The sequence below is a fragment of the Camelina sativa genome, chromosome 7 (genome assembly GCF_030686135.1).
Source record: "Camelina sativa cultivar CO46 ecotype springtype chromosome 7, ASM3068613v1".
In the NCBI taxonomy this organism is placed as follows: Eukaryota; Viridiplantae; Streptophyta; class Magnoliopsida; order Brassicales; family Brassicaceae; genus Camelina; species Camelina sativa.
The window spans coordinates 18,280,325-18,299,463 of record NC_141886.1 but is presented as its reverse complement, the minus strand read 5'-3'; the positions used below and the strand labels follow the sequence as shown (position 1 = coordinate 18,299,463).

At 39.7% G+C, this 19,139-nt stretch overlaps 1 pseudogene; it reads left to right on the top strand.

Annotated features, from left to right (window-relative positions):
- Positions 1-636: 636 nt before the first annotated feature.
- Positions 637-15,295, top strand: LOC104701229 (marneral synthase-like; annotated as a pseudogene).
- Positions 15,296-19,139: the final 3,844 nt, after the last annotated feature.

Sequence of the window (19,139 nt, the reverse complement as noted above, 5' to 3'; positions counted from 1 at the left end):
TATCATGACTATAGCACTCAAAGATTTTTATGAAACTCTAATAAAAATTAATGTGTAGATATATACATATATTTAGATAATTTTATATAATTATTAATTTATATTATTGATGGACCATATATTTATAAAATATTTTTTAAAAAATTATTATCTTATTATTATCGAATTGTGTCCAAAATTATACTAATCCCAACATAGGATTGGAAAAATTTATTAATTTATAAAGATTATTAATTTACCAAATATTAATTTATATAGGTTCTACTGTACTCTGGTCCCGGCCGAAGATGATGCACTGGTCTTAATGGTCTAAACCTAAAATCTATTCGTTATTTAATTGTCTTAAGAATTTTTTTTTTTAGAAAATAAACACAATTTAAGAAGTTATAAAATACATATCACAATTTTATGATAGATTTTTTTCTACCCCGATTATTTATTTATAAAAAATAATACCAAGGGGTTTGACCTAAATTTGTCTGCATGTGTTCTATACAACTTGAAAGTTAATAATTTATCAAAATTATTATAATAACTTATAATTGATAACAAGTTAAGTAAAACATTAAAAAAGACTAAGAACTAATCTCTGAGCAATTCCCGCTTAATAAATATCTTATTGAGGGTTGACACGAAATGTGGAGGTTGAGAATCGGAGCTGTAGAGGGTTGACACGAAATGTGGAGGTTGAGAATCGGAGCTGAGGCAAGACAAGACCCTCACTTGTTTACCACCAACAACTTTGCCGGAAGACAGATCTGGGAGTTTGATGCTAACGGGGGATCTCCCGAGGAACTTGCCGAGGTCGAGGAGGCTCGCCTGAATTTCTCAAACAACAAGTCACGTTTCAAGGCTAGTCCTGATCTTTTCTGGCGTATGCAGGTTGGTCATGAAACGTCTCTGCACATGAACAAAACTCTTTTGTTTTGTCTTTATGACAATTATATTATCACATTTTTGATAGATTTGGAGGAAACTTTAGTAGTGAAATAGTTTCTCTCATTCTATTCATTAGCCTCTAGACTTATATTTATATACAAGAAATATAACTTCAAGAGATATAACTTTAAGAGATATAACTTGTCTAACAAGTTTTTTTTACATATTCAATAATGGTAAATCTACTTATTTAGCAATAGGAGAATATTACACAAATGTTAACTTTTCATTTAACGCGATCTCGTAATCTCCGAGATCTCCTAATAATTTTAAAAGTTTTTATTCCAGATATATATAATCATTAGTTAGTTCTTTGGTTTTATAGTTTCTAAGGGAGAAAAAGTTCGAGCAGAAGATCCCGAGAGTGAGAGTAGAGGATCCAGAGAAGATAACATATGAAGACGCTAAAACAGCACTAAGAAGAGGAGTACTCTATTACGCGGCGTGTCAGTCTAAGGACGGACATTGGCCTGCTGAATGCTCTGGTTCTATGTTCTTGGACGCTCCCTTTGTGAGCTTATCTCACTTTTACTCATGTTTACTTTTCTCTTGTTACTCATATTTATCCATTCGGAAGGAATATGATTGTTTCTTAATAATAATGTACTGAATTTATTTAAAAAATTGGCACAGGTGATATGCTTACACATTACCGGACACCTGGAGAAAATCTTTACTCCGGAGCATGTCAAAGAGTTACTCCGTTACATGTACAACACTTAGGTATACATTGTAACGGTTTTGGGCATATGATATGTATGGCTTTCGGCTAGGAATATCTTAATGATCCAATTTTTTTTTTTTTTTTAAAACAAGAAGATGTATACTTTTTTTTTTTTGGAATCTAATGTTAAGTTATATTCAAATAAAAAATAAACTTGTTATAAAGCTTGTTTTAACGTTTTCGAAACAGAAATTTAAAGAGCATTCTTAATTAAGTATTGCTGCAAACCAAACTTGAATAGTAGGACCTCCACCCTCCCTTGTTGTGCTCACCCGATTACGAACATTCTTATCTATGAATTTGATGAGGCGTTCCACTGTAGAAGGGTGCTCGTCGTGACGTCGATCATTTCTTTCTCTCCATATTGAGTGAATGGTGTTCTGAAAAGCATATCCCACCAGGAATTGTGTTGTCTTGTCCAATCCAGCTAGTAGAACCATGACTTCCTTCCAGTGTGTAGAATATTTATCCAAGAGTAACCATTTAACAAGCACCTCCCATACTTGTTGAGAGAACGGGCAAGTGAAAAATAGATACTCTCTAGTCTCCATAGAGTGACTGCACAATATGCAACTTGTGAGAGCATTAGGATTCCATTTATGGAATCTTTCTCCCAGTGCTATCCTGTTTTTCGCCACCAACCAAGTGGTGAAAGCATATTTAGGTGTGGTATTGGGAAACCAGATGGCTCGATATTGCTCTATTGTGGGTTTAGCCCCATGTATATGATGCCAAGTAGCTTTTGTTGTGAACTGGTTACGGTAGTGGTTGTTCTGACTTTTCCATAAAGCAACGTCATGTTGTCCTGAAGCCCGTGTGGACAAAAAATTTTGTATCTCCTTTTCAACCGAGTTAAGAAGTATCGATCGGTGTTGTCTCCGTCTAGTCATAGCCAGAGCCTCGGCCAGAGTACTCGAAGATGGTTTGCCCATAGTTATACAACCTCTTTCTCCCAAAGACTCATAGAGGCGACCCAGGGAGGACCATTCATCAAACTAGAAAGAAGTAGTTTCCCCATTATGCGCGTCCACTCTATGAAACTGTTTTGCCAGCTCTCTATATTTCAAGAGTTTCTTCCAAATCCATGATCCACCTGTGGAACTAGCTTTCTCTGTCCAGATAGATCCGCTACGAATGAGGTAGCGTTTTACTCGATTTACCCATAGCGAATCATTTGCAGGGAGAAGTCTCCATATCAGTTTAAGAACATATACCTTATTTGCTTCTTCTATTGAGCGAAGGCCCAAGCCAGCTTCATGTTTTGGGAGACATACCTCAGACCAGGCAACCTTTGTTTTCTTAGTATTCAAAGAAGGATCGGACCATAGAAATGCAGAGCACATTTGTTCAATCTCTCTGATGCAGGCTTTAGGTAAACGGAAGGCTGAAATCCAGAAGTTTGTTATGCTCAAGATGACCGAACATATAAGCTGTAGCCTCCCCACGAAAGATAGCACTCTTGCGGTCCAGGATCCGATCTTCGTCCATATGGTCTCCAGGAGAGGGAGATAATCAGCAGAGGACATTCTTTTTGGTAGTAGTGGTAACCCGAGATATCTCACTGGCAGGGAACCGTATTCAAAAGGGAAGTGCTGTAGTATCTCCTCTCTATCCGCTATCGTTACACCAGCTGTGTAGATTGTTGATTTTTTGATACTGACTTTGAGACCCGAATGAGTAGCAAAGTCATCAAAAACTTGAAGAACACCAGTTATAGAGGAACTCGTCCCATCCACAAACACTAGCAAATAGTCTACAAAGCATAGGTGGGTGAGCTTCATGTGTCTACAGTGAGGGTGGTATCCAAAGACATTGTTTCCTGCAACCTTGTCCAATTTATGAGAGAGGACTTTCATGCAAATAACAAACAAATAAGGACTGAGTGAGCAGCCTTGACGAAGACCTCTCTTGCTATTGAAGTAACCGGCTAATTCTCCATTAACCTGGATAGAGAATGATGCAGTGGTGATGCAGGTCTGGATCCAAAGGATGTACTGCTCAGGGAAGTTTAGAGTTCGCAAGGTATTGAGTAAAAAGCTCCACTATACATAATCAAAAGCTTTTGATATGTCGATATTCATAGCACAGCGTGGTGAGACGGAATCTTTGTGATAATCTTTAATGACCTCTGTACCAAGTAGAACATTTTCCATCAACAATCTGTATTTGACAAAAGCAGACTGGTTTGACAATATGAACTTTGGGAGGATGATCTTAAGTCGGTTGGCAAGGATTTTTTTGAAACCACTTTATACAATACATTGCAACATGATATCGGTCTGTAATCCTTCATGACTCTAGCTTTCTTCTTCTTTGGGATGAGAGCTAAAATGGTGGAATTTGTTCCTTTGGGCAGAAATCCTGTTCTGAAAAAAGATTGGATGGCTACCAAGAAATCATCTCTCACAATCTCCCATGATTCTTTAAAAAACTCGACATTAAACCCATCCGGACCTGGAGATTTGTAACTAGGCATTGCAAATAATACTCTTCGAACTTCCTCTTTAGTGACCTCATGAGTGAGTAAATTCTTATCACTCTCACTACATCGGAACTCCCATAAGTGTTGCAATTCCTCCAAAGACCATTCTACATAATCTGCAGGTTGCAGTTGTAAATATTCCTTAAAATATCGCTCTGCTTCGGCCTTTATGTGATCTTGAGTGTTGACTACCCACCCATCCTCGCATAGAACTTCTCGAATATTATTCCTTACCTCCCTGAGAGTGGCCGATGTGTAAAAGGCTTTATTGCTTTGATCTCCAACTCACAGCCAATGGAGCTTTGCTTTTTGTTTTAGATATACCTCCTCAATGTCCGAGAGCCTTTTCCAGTTGGCATATGCTTCAGCTTCCTCACACACTGCTCTAGAAGAAGGATTCGCTAACATCTTCTCCTGCAGGTCACACAAAAGCTTGTAAGGAGCTTTTGTGCGAGCAGAAATAGCACCCATCATTTGTTTCCCCATAGTTCACAAATGTAGTTTTAGGACTTTTAATTTTTTGGAGAATCTATGCATTGCAGAGGTGGAATGAAACAGAGCTTGAGACTCACCCCAAACAGAGCTTAAGTATTTGTTTTGTCTACATCAATGGTGCTAATGTCCTCCCCTGTCTCAACCTTATCACTAAGGCAAGCGAAAGAGTTAGACATAATAGACACCTCTGCAGAACGCGAGTCTTTACCTGGATTACGAATACTTTTTGTGGGAGTGTTCGAACCCAACTCCTTAACCCCCTCCTCCACATCTTGCCCTGCATCACCCACTGGAGATGCCATAATTCCCATTGTCTTATCAGCTACAAGAGCCTGACTAATATCACCAACCTCTCCTTATTGTGATCCTCTCGTACTGTTTCCCACAGTTTCCGTAACGACAGCAGTAGTCACTGCGAGAGTGGGCTTTTGTAAACAATCTGAGCCAAGATGACCTCATTTTGAACATGTCGTGCATCTATCAGGCAACCAAGGATACACAAACTCCACAATCATATCCCCTCCCTTCACTGATTTGAAAGACATGTTCTTTGGAAGGTTCTTCGTTAAGTCCACTTCCACGAAAACCTTTGCCTCCTCAAAAGTTTTACACGCCTCAGTGTCCTGATGAAGCTTTTTGGGAACTCCTAAAGGACACATAATAGCATTCAGCACCTTCCATGAAAAATACTTAGGTGGTACATTTTTAACTATGACCCAGAGAGGGATATTTTTGATCTCTTCTTGTTCCATCTCTGTGATAGGACTCCACTTCGACAAAACTACAGGAACCCCACACAAGTTCCACATGCCACGTCTTAATACTCTGGATCTTATGCGTTCATCTGTAATACGAAAATGCACTGTTATATTGTCAACGACAATAACATCAATCTTCACTATTTTATCCCCCAAAGTCCAAACCTTATTAACTAAGGCATGAACACTTCCCACAAAAGGAGCCTTAGATAGAAATCTCCCCACAGTAAAATCTTCTCACAACGGATGTGCATCTTCAAAAACTTTGTCTTGTAGTGTTACAGTCGGCATACCATCAATCTGTTCAATAGCCAAGTCCATCTTTTTCAATTCCCCTGAGTTCTTGACCATAGCAACCCAGGATCGCTTGTCATTAATAACTGTCTGTTGCGTAACGGTATCCCCCACCGGAGAACTCTCGTTCCCCTGCCCCTTTTGCATTTCACCTCCAACCCTTGTTTGACCTGATGAACCCATAACACTTTTCGAAAAAACCTCCTCCAGATGTTCCGTTATCCCGGAGTCTCCCAGTCTAAGACCACCACTAGCCCCCGGCGGAAGATCCTCTGGCGGCATCAGAATGTGTGTGCGAAGGAAGAAATCCTAGATCACCTTTTTGTCGCCTCAGAGCAAAACACAGCGTTTTCTTATAAACTAACAGTAAAAGAAAATAATCCAGAGAAGATGTATACTTATTATAACTTGTAACATATGATACGCTATACCACTAGACTTTAATCTATGGCACACCATGTGACAAGTTATTGGTGACAAAGAAAAGAAATTTTAAGTTGTATTTGTTTGCTAATTTTATGATTTAACCTGTGACATACTGCAGAACAATTTGAATTTTACATAATATTAATTTGATCAACTTAATTAGCTATGTCTATTACTCTAATATTGATAGTGTTAACAAAATTATAAATTGATGTTTTACTCGTGTAGTACCGAGTTAATGATATTTTAAGTTTTTATAAATTGAAATTCTTTAAAATAAAGAAGCGGAGTAAACATATTTTGAACCAAATAAATTTTATAAATTTGAAAAGCTGATAAATCTCCGTACCAATTCGTATTCAGAATTCTTTTGATTTCTTTTATAGTTTGATTATGAACTATTGTCCTATTTTTCTAGGAAATGTGGGACATTGTATACATATTATTGTTATTCATTGATGAAATAATATATGTTCATTTTTTTTTTGAATCACGTCATATTCAAAAAAGAATCACAAATTTTATTAATTAAATATATTATATAATAATATAAAATAATTTAAATATTAGATCAAATAAAAGTGAAAGGAAAATTATATATTGATGTTTGAATTATGTACTGAAATTTATAGAAATTAGATAAGATTTGAATATATTTTTTTCTATGAATTTTTTATCTAGTTAAATATAACTTGAAGGATTACCAAATTTATTTCAAAAATGTTAACATAGATAGATAACTATTGATTTGCAGAACGAAGATGGTGGCTGGGGGTTAGATGTGTTATGTTTTGCACGGTCGTCAACTACATCTGCTTACGGATTTTGGGAGTAGAACCAGATCATGATGGTCAACGAAGTGCATGTGCAATGGCTTGTAAATGGATCCTAAACCATGGGGGTGCCACCTATGCGCCCTTGATCGCTAAAGCTTGGCTTTCGGTATGTTTTAAGACCCATGTAACTTCGGAGGTTTCTAAAACAATGTTTTATCAAAGTTATATATAGTATATGATGTAGTTCGATTCATAAAATGCATCAATTAATGTTCTTTATCCAGGTTCTCGGAGTGTATGACTGGTCTGGTTGCAAACCGTTACAACCCGAAATTTGGATGCTCCCTTCTTTTTCTCCCATAAACGGAGGTTCCATAATTCATCATACCTTACGATATGAATATTGTTATGATGTGTTGTACTTGATTCAGTTACTTATCTTTACGACACTGAGTTGTCCAACCATGTCCCTAAAACCATTTTATACACCTATGAATGCAGGTACTTTATGGATATATATCCGGGATCTTCTCATGGGAATGTCTTACTTGTATGGAAAATTTTTTGTAGCTACACCAACCCCTCTCATTCTACAGCTCCGGGAAGAACTTTTTCCTCAGCCTTACAACAAAATTAATTAAATGACATTTTATATGTTTATAAGAAAGAAAAATTCCGATGACAATGATGCAGAAAGATCTATTCTATCCAAAGTCATTTGGACAAGAATTGTTTTGGAAAGGGGTTCATATGCTTTCGGAGAATATCATAAACCGCTGGCCTTTCAACAAGTTCATAAGACAAAGAGCACTTCGAACCACAATGGAACTTGTTCACTACCATGATAAAACGACCCATTATATCACAGGTGCATGTGTAGCGAAGGTACTATACTTACATTAGTTACATAATATAATATACTGAACGTATCAAAATCCAGATGGTGAAAACTGACGACACTAACACAAACTATTAAATTACAAATCATCAGTTTAGAAATTAATTTAATGTGACAAATTAATTACCCTATTAAAGAGAAGTACATGATGCAATGCGACAAATTAACTTTTTAATTTTGTTATTTTGGTAGCCGTTTCATATGCTTGCATGTTGGGTAGAAGACCATGATGGTGATTATTTCAAGAAGCATCTTGCTCGAGTCCCCGATTTCATATGGATAGCCGAAGATGGCCTTAAAATCCAGGTAAAAGATTCGAATTAAGATATGGCAATGAATTTTACTTGCATTACTCTATACGAGTCAATTCTAATTCAAAACCAATTAACAATAAAATATTATTAATGTTAGATCCAAACATATATATTATTTTATATATGATTTCAAATTATTAATGCTAGATCCGAACATATTCATGGCTTTGATTTCAAAATTACTCAAGAGGAAAAAAAGAATTAACTCATGTTCTATACATATTTAAATAGATAACTCTCTAAAATATTATATTTTAAAATTTTTGTTCCAAAAATACAGTTAATAAATTTTATTTTTCCAAAAATCTATCTAAATTTGGTATATAAACCCTACAATATTGTCACTTGTGCAAGCAGTTAATGGGTAGCCAGTCGTGGAATGCAGCTGTGACTTGTGACCTTTATATTTGGAATGACTCTAAGTGTTGAAGATACTCTGATAAAGAAAGAAGGTTTGCTTCTGTGTGTTTTGAGCAGTTGAGATTGCGACACGTGGAGTGATCTGGTCTACTCGCAGCTAACGGAAGTCAAGGGTCAAACTTTGTTATATCTTCTTCTTCATTATTCTTTTCTATATCGACTCAAGTTTGTTAGTTATTAGAGAGAGAGCAAGAGAGAGGTGAAACGATTGTAAAGAAAGAAAGCTCAGTTTCGAGCGACTGTTCTAGTGGATTCCGGAGATCTCTCTGGCGAGACGTAGGATCCTACCTAAGGATCCGAACTCGTAAAAGTGCTGTGTGTCGTTTCGTTTTCTTGTTCGATCTTTACAAACGAGTGAGTGAGAGAGGGTTCGTTGGTTCTCATCGAGTTAGATCTAGATTCTCATCGGAGAAAGGAGCAACAAGTGGTATCAGAGCGAGGTTTTGTGCTGTTTTTGCATAGATCTAGGAGTAAGATGACGAATACAAAGCTCAAGGTCTCGGTCTTTTAGGGATCTGGTGATTTCTCTCTGTGGAAGACTCGGATGTTTGCGCATCTCAGGATCCTTGGTTTGAAGGATGTTCTAACGGTTCTGGAGGCTCCAGTGGTGGAGACGGAGAAGGAGGAAGCGGATCCGGTAGCTAAGAAGAAACAGATCGAAGATGAAGAGGCGAGACTTGCTCGTAGTGAGAAAGCTATGGACATAATCTTTCTGAATGTAGGCGACAAGGTTTTAAGAAAGATTGATAAGTGTACATCTGCAGCGGAAGCATGGTCGATGTTAGAGCGTTTATATCTGGTAAAATCTCTACCAAATCGTGTGTATCTTCAACTCAAGATTTACAACTACAAGATGCAAGAGTCAAGAACACTAGATGAGAACATCGATGAGTTTTTAAAGATCACTCCGACTTGAGTAACCTTCAGATTCAGGTCCCAGATGAGGTCTAAGCAATCTTGATTTTGAGTTCACTGCCAGAGAAGTATGATATGTTGAAAGAGACACTGAAGTATGGACGTGACGGGATCAGGCTTGAAGATGTTATTAGTGCTACAAAGTCAAAGGAGCTCGAGATTCGGGATGAGTCAGGTATCACTAATACTGTTGGTGAAGGGTTGTTCACTCGGGGCAAGTTCTCTGCTGGAAGTCGCTCAAGTCAGTTTAACAGTCAAGGTGGTAGTGGAGGATCAAGATTTGATTCAAAGGAAGGAAAGAAGATATGCTGGATATGTGGCAAGGAGGGTCACTTTAAACGACAGTGCTATAAGTGGTTGGAAAGGAACAAGAATCAAGCTCAGTTAGCAGAGGCAGGAGAGGCTGCTCTGGTCAAGGATGATTCCCAAGACTTTGTTGGTTTGATAGCAGCTGAGGTTAATATAGGAGAGAACAGATCAGGACAAGATGAATGGGTTATGGACACAGGGTGCTCGTTTCACATGACTTCTAGGAAGGAGTTCCTGATAGGTTTCAGAGAAATTAGTTATGGGAAAGTTAAAATGGCAAACAACTCGTATGCTGAGGTAAGAGGAATCGATGATGTGAAGTTTGAGACTGAAGAGGGTAGAACTCTTATTCTGCATGAAGTTAGGTATTTGCCGGATATATCTAGAAATTTGATTTCTATGGGATGTCTTGAAGAAAAAGGTTGTGAGTTTAAAGGTGGCAATGGAGTGCTAATGGTTGTTAAAGGTTCTACAGTTGTTATGAGAGGTAAAAGAAGGTCATCGCTGTACATTATGCAGGGGAGTGCTCAAATATCAGAGGTTTTAGCTTTGGTTGCTGAGAGCTTGGATCAAACGCGTTTGTGGCACAGTCGGCTGGGTCATGTCGGACAACAGACTCTGGACGTATTGGCAAAAAAGGTTGTTTTGGTGGTGATAAAATTACCTTATCAAGTTCTCTGAGGATTGTGTCATAGGAAAAACTTACAGAGCTAAATTTGAGACAGCACAGCATATCACTAAGGAGAAGTTGGATTACATACATTCGGACTTATGGGGTTCTCCTAACGTGCCTCATAGTCTCGGTGGGTGTCAGTACTTCATCAGCTTTATTGATGATTGGTCTCGTAAGGTCTGGATTTACTTCTTGAAGACTAAAGATGAAGCATTCAACAAGTTTGTTGAGTGGAAATAATTGGTGGAGATCCAGTCAGAAAGAAAGGTTAAACATCTCAGAACAGACAATGGCCTAGAGTTTTGCAATCACAAGTTTTATGAGTTCTGCAAGATTGAGGGTGTTCTAAGGCATAAAACGTGCACTTATACTCCTCAACAGAATGGGGTAGCAGAAAGGTTATCATGAATAAGGTTCGTTGTATGCTTAGTGAGAGTGGGTTGGAGAAGAGGTTCTGGGCGGAGGCTACATCAACAACGGTGTTCTTAATCAATCGGTCACCTTCTTCAGCGATTGAGTTCCAAATTCCAGAGGAGTTGTGGACATCGATAGTCCCAAGTTTTTCTTTATTAAGAAGGTTTGGTTGTGCGGTGTATGTTCATTCCTCAGAAGGTAAGTTGGATCCTCGTGCAAAGAGAGGAATTTTTGTGGGATATCCTGAGGGTGTGAAGGGCTATCGAGTTTGGTGGCTGGAGGAGGAGAAGTGTACGATCAGCCGCAATGTGATCTTTAGGGAAGACGTGGTTTACAAGGATATCATGTCAAAGGCTTTTCCAGGTATGTCTTCTGTAGATAATGTTTTTGTTACTAACAAAGTGTCTAGTTTTGAGTGTACATGTGATAACAGGGATACAACTGACATAAATGAAGGGGAGGCTTCTGAGTCTGACAAATGAGACATGACTGCATCAAGAGGTCATTTGTTGGCTAGGGATCGTGGGAAGAGGCAAGTTAAGCCACCTGTAAGGCTGCAGGACTACGAAACTAACGAGGGGGTGCTGGATGAGATGCTAAGTGAGGCTTCTGGTTTCGCGTATATGGTCATGTAGGATGGTGGAAGGCCTGAACCAGGATCATTTCAGGAAGCTATTTCTGATCAAGATTGTGATAAATGGCATGAAGCAGCTGAAGAGGAGATGGACTCATTATTGAAGAAGGAGACTTGGGTTTTAGTTGATAGAGTGGAAATGCAGAAACCGATAGGCTGCAAGTGGGTGTTTAAACGTAAAGCAGGTGTTGTAGGAGTTGAAAGACCAAGGTTTAAGGCGAGGCTGGTCGCAAAGGGGTACTCGCAGAAAGAGGGAATTGATTATCTGGAGATTTTTTCTCCTGTGGTTAAACATGTGTCCATAAGGTTTGTGCTTTCTATGGTGGCTCATTTTGACATGGAGTTGCAGCAGATGGATGTAAAAACAGCGTTTCTGCACGGCTAACTGGATGAAACGATATACATAGAGCAGCCTGAAGGCTATGTTGATAGGAGCAATCCAGACAAGGTGTGTCTTCTAAAAAGATCACTCTATGGTTTGAAGCAATCCCCGAGACAGTGGAACAACAGGTTTGATGAGTTCATGCACCGTAATGAGTTTACTCGAAGCTAACATGATTGCTGTGTTTACTTTAAGGAGCTTACAAGCGGAGATCATATCTACTTGTTGTTATACGTGGACGACATCCTTATAGCTTCCAGAGATAGGAGACAGGTAAAGGAGTTTAAGGCGTTACTGAGTTCGGAGTTTGAGATGAAAGATTTGGGTGATGCCAATAAAATGCTGGGAATGGAGATTACAAGGAATCGACAAGAAGGTACTCTTCATATTTCTCAAAAGGGGTATTTGTTGAAACTTCTGGGGAATTTTAGAATGGATCGAGCTAATCCGGCAGAGACTCCTTTGGGAGCTCATTTTAATCTGAAAGCTGCTACGGACGAGGATATACAGATACAACAGAGTGAGATGAGGAAGGTGCCTTATCAGAGTGTTGTGGGTAGCTTGATGTATTTTTTGATTGGTACACGGCCAGATCTTGCGCATGCGGTTGGACTAGTCTGCAGGTTCATGAGTAAACCTTTAAAGGAGCATTGGCAAGCAGTTAAGTGGATACTTCGGTACATTCTTGGGTCGCTTCAAAGGAAACTTTGTTACAAGAGTGAAGGAGAGTTTGTTCTACGGGGTTACTGTGATTCGGATTACGCAGCTGACAAGGATAGAAGAAGGTGAGTTACTGGTTTGGTCTTTACCTTAGGAGGTAATACTATTAGCTGGAGGCCGTCCTTGCAGAAAGTGGTGTCTATCTCGTCAACTGAAGCTGAGTACATGGCCTTGACAGAGGCTGTGAAAGAAGTAGTGTGGCTTAAAGGCCTGATGAATGAGCTAGGCTTTGAGCAGGAATCTGTTCCAATCTTTTGTGATTCGCAAAGCGCAATTGCTTTGGCGAAGAATGCAGTCTATCACGATAGAACGAAGCATATTGATGTGAAGTTTCACTTTATCAGAAATTTGATCAGTAATGGTGTGGTGCAGGTAGTGAAAATCGCGTCTGAGTATAATCCGGCTGATATTTTTACCAAGGTTCTACCAGTGGAAGGTTCCAAGAGGCTTTGGAACTTCTCAGAGTTACGAAGAATTGATTGGGAGCAAGAGCTCCTTCGAACAGCTGAGTAGGTTCACTCAGGAAAATATGAAGTCAGGTGAGTTTTGCCTGGAGCTAATTGTTGTGAACAAGTGTGTTCAGGTACCGGAGAGGGAATCCAAGTTTTAAGCTAGAACAGGGAGTATAAAGGTCGAGGGGAGGTTTTGTGACTTGTGACCTTTATATTTGGAATGACTCTAAGTGTTGAAGATACTCTGATGAAGAAAGAAGGTTTGCATCTGTGTGTTTTGAGCAGTTGAGATTGCGAGACGTGGAGTGATCTGGTCTACTCGCAGCTAACGGAAGTCAAGGGTCAAACTTTGTTATATCTTCTTCTTCATTATTCTTTTCTGTATCGACTCAAGTTTGTTAGTTGTTAGAGAGAGAGAAAGAGAGAGGTGAAACGATTGTAAAGAAAGAAAACTCAGTTTCGAGCGACTGTTCTAGTGGATTCCGGAGATCTCTCCGGCGAGACGTAGGATCCTACCTAAGGATCCAAACTCGTAAAAGTGTTGTGTGTTGTTTCGTTTTCTTGTTCGATCTTTACAAACGAGTGAGTGAGAGAGAGGGTTCGTTGGTTCTCATCGAGTTAGATCTAGATTCTCATCGTAGAAAGGAGCAACAAGTGGTATCAGGCTCCAAGTTATGTTAGCCGCAAACATGGATGATGAGATTCGATCAACCCTCACAAAAGGATACGACTTCTTGAAGCAATCTCAGATTAGCGAGAACCCTCATGGGGAACATCTCAAAATTTTTAGAGACATAACCAAAGGGGGATGGACAGTTCAGGACCGAGAACAAGGGTTGCCGATTTCGGACGGTACTGCCGAAAGTATAGAGGTGGGCACTATAAAAATCTTAAATCTATAAGAAAAACTAAATGTTTTTATCTATAAAAAACTAAATGATCTTGACCGCTCCTTCCTCAGTGCTGCCTACTCTTCCACCGCATGCCCTCCGAGTTCATTGGCGAAAAAATCGATGTAGAGAAGCTCTATGATTCTGTCAATTTTCTAAGCTATCTGCAGGTAAACTCCAATATGATGTTAACTCTACAATTGAATGTATTAATCATATGAATTCATTAGTATACCTATTAGGCCAAGTAAGTGAATAGTGACATTATAGCTAGTCAAATAGGTGTTATATAGAGCTTCTTTGATTGTTCGGTTTTTTTTCAACATTGAGGTGAAACGATTTTAAGTTGTTGTCAATGTATAACAGAGTGATAATGGATGTATGACGGTTTGGGAGCCAGCTCCTGGAAAAAAATGGCTAGAGGTACGTATACAATTTTCTTTTTAATATTAATTGTATGAATATAAATGGAAGAATATTTTAATACAGGCTAAAGTAGAGGTGATATTGTATGTAACAAATGCAGTGGCTTAGTCCGGTGGAGCATGCAGAGAACACAGTTGTCGAGCATGAGTAATATTATATACTTTGTTTTTGGACTTAACTAATTACTTTGTTAAAGAAAAAATGATATTGGATCTTTTATCGTTAGGTATCTTGAATGTACGGGCTCGGTGATTGCGGGATTGGCTAGCTTTACGAAAAAATTTCCCGATCACCGACCGAAAGAAATAAAAAATTTAATCAAGAAAGGCGTAAAATACATAGAAGACTTTGCAAATTCCAGACGGTTCATGGTACGGAAACTGGGGAGTTTGTTTCACGTATGGAACGCTTTTTGCGGTAAGAGGTCTAGCAGCTGCAGGGAAGAATTATGGTAATTGCGAAGCTATACGTAGAGCGGTACAGTTTGTTCTCAACACGCAAAACGTTGAAGGCGGTTGGGGAGAAAGCCTTTTCTCTTGCCGTCACAAGAAATATATTCCTTTGGAAGGAAACAGGACAAATGTGGTTAATACCGGACAAGCTATGATGGTTCTAATTATGGGTGGTCAAATGGAGAGAGACCCTTCGCCTGTTCACCACGCCGCCAAAGTGTTAATTAACTCACAGTTGGATAATGGTGATTTCCCACAACAGGTTTGGTTCCCTTTTTCTAATTGTTTTGTTCTATATTTGATTTTTTTTCTCGGGTAGTCGAAATACGACATTTATAGATGTTTTGTTTTGAATTTCAAAATTTTGCAGGAAAGAAGAGGGATCTACATGAATATGCTGCTGCATTATCCAACCTATAGAAACATGTTCACTCTTTGGGCACTCGCATTTTACACAAACACTCTACGTCTGCTCGTTTCTTGACGACATCATATTTTTGAATCTTAATAATAATTTACCCTATGTAATTACAATTGAAACTAAAATAAGCCCTATGTAATACATATCCCAGATCCGGATATCCACATTTCAAAAATCTTTGTACCATGTGCTAAATATTTATTAACAGATTTCAAATTATAATCATTTCAAAGATTTGGGCTTTAAAAAACAAAAAAATTAATAAAAAGTAAACTTGTTGTTTTGCACATCTCGCACACCCTAAGAGCTGGCACTAATTTTGGAGCATATTCGATCAGAACTCTTTTAATTTATTCAACACATCTCAAATTATAATCTCGGAACACATATGTTACACTAGGTTTAAAGTCTCTTCAGTTCACTTTGAAGAGACAAAGTGTAACGTTCGTGTCCCAAAGAAAAGGGGAATAACCGATTAATTTATGTGAATCGTGAAATTGCCCAATTTGGTTTAAGTTCACCTGGTTTAGAACTGGTTTTGGGAAGCCCTAAGTGATGTATATATAATGATATGGACGCATCTTCTCTCTCTTTGGCCGTGGCTATTATTCATTGCTAGTGTTAAGAGGAAGAAAGAGAGAGAAGCCTAGTGTGAAGGAGATTACAGGAGGAAGCAGAATCGTTATAGTTTGGGAGAAAACAGTTTCTACATATCAAATCGTTGTTATTCCCAAGCCTTTCATCGTCATTCTTCTTTTTACAAAAGTTAATTTCGATGATTTATTAGCAGTTTCGTGAGACACGTTTTCTCATACGCGAATTGGGATCATCGGGTATTGTAACTGCGATCATGGTTTCGTCTGGTTTCCGATCGGCACAAGATTTTGTGAACAGCTTTGTGACGTCTAGGGCTAGCGTTTCACCAGAGGGATTTTATAGTTAACAGTTGGTTTTTATTTTAGGTTTTCGTCCTTCAGAATGTTCTTTTATGATGTTTTTATACAGTTTTGCTATAAAGTATTTTTTGGTTGTGTGGCTTGTTGTAGGGCGTTGTTGGGCTGTTGTAGACGTAATGAGTGTCTCAATTGGTTGTATTTGTTGTTATAATCAGTTTGATAAGGTGAATGCGTGACCATGAGCTTATCTGAGCAATTGGGTTGTATGACTTATTTTGTGAGATGATGAAACGACCTGACTCGTTTTTTTTTAAATAATAAATAATAATAATAACCTACAACTAGTGGTCCCATACCCACTAGCCACCTAACCACAAGCACAACCAACAGCGGAAATAATAGATACCAATATCCAAACAATAATCCAATAATCAAATATAGCAATACTCCAATATCAAACCACAGGAAACAAGGAACCAGCAACGTAGCAAGTTCTAAAGACTCAACTCTAGCAACCTAGCAATGCCAGACAACATCCAATCGAGTCCCTAGAACATCTTCCTCTTCATTGCCTTGATTCCACGATCACACTTTGCCTTTACCTGCATCACAAACACAAATTGCCATGCATGAGTATTTTATAAACACTCAGTAAGGCAATCCTCCTATCTACTGGGCTATACACACAAGCAATGGAGACATCTCTAACCATCAATAAACAATCAACAATCAACAATAACAAACCAGGACTCAGCATCGACCGATACCAATATGCATCGACCGACACTAGTTGGAGGTTGCGTCGACCGATGCAAGATCTGCATCGACCGATGCAAGGCTAACTTGCATCGACCGATGCTCCCATTGACCGACGCATGCTCGACATAGCACGAAAACCCTAGATTTTACGCGCCGTCCTTGCATCTGCATCGACCGATGCAATGCCGAGCATCGTTTTCTCCTGAAGCTTGTCGCCGGATTTTTGTTCCTGTAACCACAAAAGACAATCCCAAGCCACAAGAAATCTTCCAATCGTCCCAAATACCAATCTAACAAGTCGAACAATACATAACACGCAAATTAGGGAGATCTCTAGATTAGATAAGCCATGGTCCTGCACTTACCTTTGCCAAGAAGATTCTTAACCTCACACAAGCAAAACAACGCTCCTAGGAAGCTCCTACAACGATCCCAGCTACAGATCTCTACAAGAAAAGCTTCAAATCTACAGAAATCATCAAGAACACTTAGGGAACTTTTCTCTCTTTTATTTTCTCTCAAAAGTGGCCAAAAACCAACTAATGAGCCAAAAGAAACGACTTAAGGTTTTCCCCCTTTTCCTTTGGCCAAAACGCAGCGTTTAACTTAAACTCGCACGCACAGAATCGACCTTGCATCTGCATCGACCGATGCAATCCCTAAACGGGGATTTCGGTTCGCGGATGTTACAATTCCCCCCCCCCCACCAAATTAGATTCGTCCTCAAATCTCGAACAACACTCAGCCAAGGACTCCCGTGCTACCGTCTCCACGGCCCGCACTCCTCCGACCGATCTACACAGGTCACCTCTAGGCGATAGACTCACGCTCCAGGCATTATTTGCTCTCGACTTTTGGACTCTCCTTTTTACTCACAGGCCTAAACCTTGAGTTTTTATTGGCTCCTCATCAGACCAAAGTCTGCATGCCATAATATTGGCTCCTCATCGGACCTAAGCCCGCATACCATAATGTATATAAGGGAGCCCAATACTTGTGTCTCGGGTTGCCACCCTACAGCGCCCTGTGGATCGTCATCCAAAGTCGATATACCAGCCATACTCCCAAGCCACAAAGTCTTAGAATATGACGGTACTAGGACGACCGAAGTCCCCCAAGAGTCGCGAGCAAACAATTCTGAACACGTCTGAGTCCTATCCCTATCCAGGTTTCCTTCCTGTGGCTCGCGTAAGACAACACGATGCCCTACCAACCACATATCCCCTCACTGGAATACCTCATGACCACACAAGGATCATCTCACTGCCCAACGGGCCGCCACAAAGGCCAAACAAATGTCCTAAACAGAACAACCACCAAAGCCAAACAAATGTCCTAAACAAGACCGCCACCAAGGCCAAACAAATGTCCTAAACAGGATCGCCACCAAGGCCAAACAAATGTCCTAAAAAGAACCGCCACCAAGCCCACTCGTCCCGAAGGACCATCACAAAGACCATCTGTCCCGAAGGACCGCCTCAACAGGCACTCTGGCTAAACAGCCCGCCAAAAAGACCACACTCTGGCTAAACAGCCCACCACAAAGGCCACACAATGGCTAAACAGCCCGCCACAAAGGCCACACAATGGCTAAACAGCCCCCAACAAACGCAACACAATGGCTAAACAGCCCACCACAAAGGCCACACAATTGCTAAACAGCCCGCCACAAAGGCCACATAATGACTCAAAAGTCCGCCACTAAGGCCACACAAGCCCTCTAAAAATGGACAAATTCTAACACACATAAAAATTTCCATTTTTAGCACTTTCCACTTCTGGAAACTTTCCACTTGTAGAACTTCCAAAACAGGAAACTTTTCTTCAAGACACTGCCTCGCGGAAACTTTGTACCCTAAACACCACCTCATCTTGTTACTTAGTCACACAACCAACCACCCTAAGCGACCAAGTAAACAAGAGAGATGGGCTGGAATACTCCATTCCCGCTCCAGCCACGGATTACAGACCAGGCTAGGCAACCTCAAGTCGCTGCTTGCTTCTCATACCACTTCTTAAACCATGCCATCATCCTCGCCTTAGGCTCCCATGTCTGCTCGTCAACACCATCACAGTCCCAAAGGTCTCTCATCAAAGGAATCTTCTTCTTTCGAAGTTCCTTGATCCTCCTTCCGAGAACCCTCACTGGATCGCCTCCAAAGTCATGTTAGGCTGAAGATCCTCAGGAATCTTAGCCAACAACTGATCATCCTCGCGGAGACACTTCCGCAACATAGACACATGGAAAACCTTATGGAATGCAAGCATAA